This window comes from Pygoscelis adeliae, unplaced genomic scaffold (genome assembly GCF_000699105.1).
Source record: "Pygoscelis adeliae isolate BGI_AS28 unplaced genomic scaffold, ASM69910v1 Scaffold242, whole genome shotgun sequence".
Classification (NCBI taxonomy): Eukaryota; Metazoa; Chordata; class Aves; order Sphenisciformes; family Spheniscidae; genus Pygoscelis; species Pygoscelis adeliae.
The window spans coordinates 91845-95032 of NW_008824369.1; positions in this window are offsets into that span (position 1 = coordinate 91845).

Below are 3188 nucleotides of genomic sequence, written 5' to 3' on the forward strand. Positions count from 1 at the left end.
TGCACCCCCCGCCCTGGACCTGGAAGGGCGCAGGTCACACGCCAAAAAATGCAGCCGGCAGCCCCTGCCCGAGCATCGGCTCTGCAGGGACTGTAGCAGAGCCCTGCCGCGCCGGGGGACGAGGCGCCCGGTCCCTCCTGCTCCGGCGTGGGTTTGCTTCATCCCCGCATGTCATGCGGGTTTGGGCGGTTGGCCGTGGCCTCCCTCTTCAGGCCCCCCTTCCCTGCGCTCCCCCCCTGCTGCCAGGCTGCTGTGTCAGGAGAAAGTAGGGTCGCAAGTTGCCAGAAATGAAGAAGCCGTCGTCAGCGGGGAGTGTCGGGGCGCGCAGGGCCGGCGACTGAGCCTCTGCGAGGTGGAGGCCTGCCTGCGTGGAAGATGGGGCTTGGCACCGTGATCTGCCGTGGTCCGGGGCTGCCCCTGTGAGAGTTACCACACAGCAGCGAGCAGCTTAATCCCTGCACCTGGAAGAACAGGCCTAGCACTTCGCTACATAAATGTTGAGGTGTTAAAGAAAGGTTCACGCTTAATGCATAATCTCTTAAATCCTGGAGATGTGCTTCAGTGACATCACCTCCAAAGAGAGGTCCTGGTGCAGAAGAACCCTCTTTGGGTTCCCTACCAGAAGATGACTCTGCAAAGCTGCTTGCAGACGAGCGAAGCAAGGAGAAAATTGAGCAAATAATTGGGTTAAAATTGTAATTATCATAACTCTTTGGGAGGTGCTTCAGCTTTTTTTGCAACTTTCATTTTACTGTATGCCATGGGCCACCCTGCGCTAGAGGATCGCTGCTAGGGCTGGACTGAGAGACCCCCCTACAGAAGAAAGTCCAGCTGCCAGAGAAAATTACGGTAGTGATTCAGGAGATGGGCACTTTTCCCACTTTGCTGGTTCATTATGTATACTTTAAGGCACTGATGTGGCAGGAGTTCCTGGCCTTTCCTGCACTGGATAATTATATATGAAGAGTATTTCAAGTTTCAGTGTTGGCGCTTTGGGGGTCCATGGTTACTGACAAATGTAGGTATCAATGAAATGCCGGAGCATTTCTTGCAAGCCTGGCTAAAAGTCTGTGTGTGTCAGATGACATGCAGATTTGTAATTCTCCTTCTTACAGGTATATTAAAGTCTTTGGTAATAAAAAAAAGATAGCTCTAGTACCCAAATGCCCTTCTAAGCTCAAACTTAGAGGTAGGATTCAGTTGCTTCATCACTGATTTTTGCAGTTCTTTAACCACAATATTTTTCTTCATTGGTTCGAAATGAATGATATTACGGGCAGCTAATGAGCGGTTTAATTGGTCCTAGCGTTGGTCACATTGCAGGAGAAATGAGAAGATTTATGTCTTGCCCTCCTGCAAGCTGTTCTAAAGTTTAATGATTCATACTAATAACTTGTATTAATATTGATTTGCACCTTAAAGGAAGGTCCCTTTTAAAATAAAACAATTCTGCCAAAAGGAAATTTGAAACTCCACTGACCATGTTTGCTATCTCCTCGTGTTTAATTCCATTCTGTAACTCTTGTGGTGAAATATATATGTATATGACAAATGTAGAAATGAACACCACCATATATATATACTGTAGACGTAGAATTGCGTCTGCATGCCTTCAGTGAAAGCTTCATTCTAATTTAGAAGATACCTTCAAGTTGCGTGAGTATTATAAATTGTCCTGGGACACACTGCTTCCTATTTATAGACCTGTCATTCTGATACTCCAATAAAAGGAACTATAGCCATTCTTTATCCTGAAATGAATAAGAAAAAATGTAATCTCTGTAATACGACGTTTTCCTTGAGTAATGACAGCTGGATTCACAAAGAGATTTCGTGTATAATTGTGTAAGCAGTGTTAGATGAGGGACCAGAGACCAGGTCCTTCAGGCTGTTTCTCTCCTTAGCTCAGGGAATCTTAATTTATTTTCTGGAAAGTGGAATAACTTTCTCAGGAGAGAAAGAACAAGCTAGCACGTACTTGGTACTCAGGCTGTCAAGAAGGGAAGGGTCGTTCCCAGTCCTCTCAGGGGGGCGAGGAAGGAGGGTTTGGACCCAAGTCTCCCACCTTCTGGGTGTTATCACATGTTCTCGCACATCTTGGGCATCCTTCATCATCAGCTCTGTTCTGATTGAAAATTGCAGTTGTTCCATTTCATGGAGAGCTATCAGGCTGGCTTTACGTGAGCCTGCTGTATCAGGACACCCAGGACACATGAGCGGGGAAAGCAAAATCGGAACTGACAAATCCCATTTCTTTAAAACAATATATTTGTGCATCTATTTTTGGGAAGAGCTGAGTGCCTGATCACAGAAAACACTGATACTAATCTGGTATCACATACTCACCGTTGGCAGTAACAGCCCCAGCCTGCAGTTGACTGAAGAGGCTGGCTTTTTGCTATGAAGGTTTTGCATTTCTACAAAATTATTTCAAATGTGAATCTGAAATATTATTAAGTGGTAAATTTTCAAACACAGATGTATGGTGGGAAGAGCCAGGGATGTGCTGGTGCATAAAGAAATGGAAAATTCCAGTTCAGTACTGGGAGGGGCACTTTTTTGGTAGCGGAGAACCTGTAAGTGAAAAATAGGGAATCATATTTCTAGGTGGAATGACAGAAACAGTGTAAATAAACCAGAGGTGTTGTCTGAATGGAAATTTGCCCATGTAATGATGTTAATAACGCGCATATCCAGAATGCCTATCCAGCTTCCCTGAAGGGTTTCTTAGATAACTATGTGCATATAAACGTGATGTTTTGAGAAGCCTGCATGTCTGTTGAAATATGCTGAGCTGGTTAAATTGTGTGGTGGCTTGTGTATTTGAAAAAAAATGCCACCGTCTTAGATGTAACATGGATTGTGGCTTCCTTCTCTTGCAATCTCTATTGCCAGCTGATCCTGGATGCTGCCTCTTTCTCTTCCTCCATAGGAGGTCCAGCAAAGAAGCAAGCTGGCATCAAGGAGTAGAAGACAGTGAGGGAGAGTTCCTGAACATAGATCTTATTTCTTTGCGTGATGATCTTTGGTGTTAAAACTTTCCTTGGTCAGTCTGTGGGAGGTCTGATTTTTTTATGCCTATCTTGACCAGTACTGGCTGATTAACGGTGTCTTAAATGATCTGGACTAACTAACATTGTTGCAATGGCATCCCAAATAATTTGTAAATCAGTTTGTTTTATTTCAGC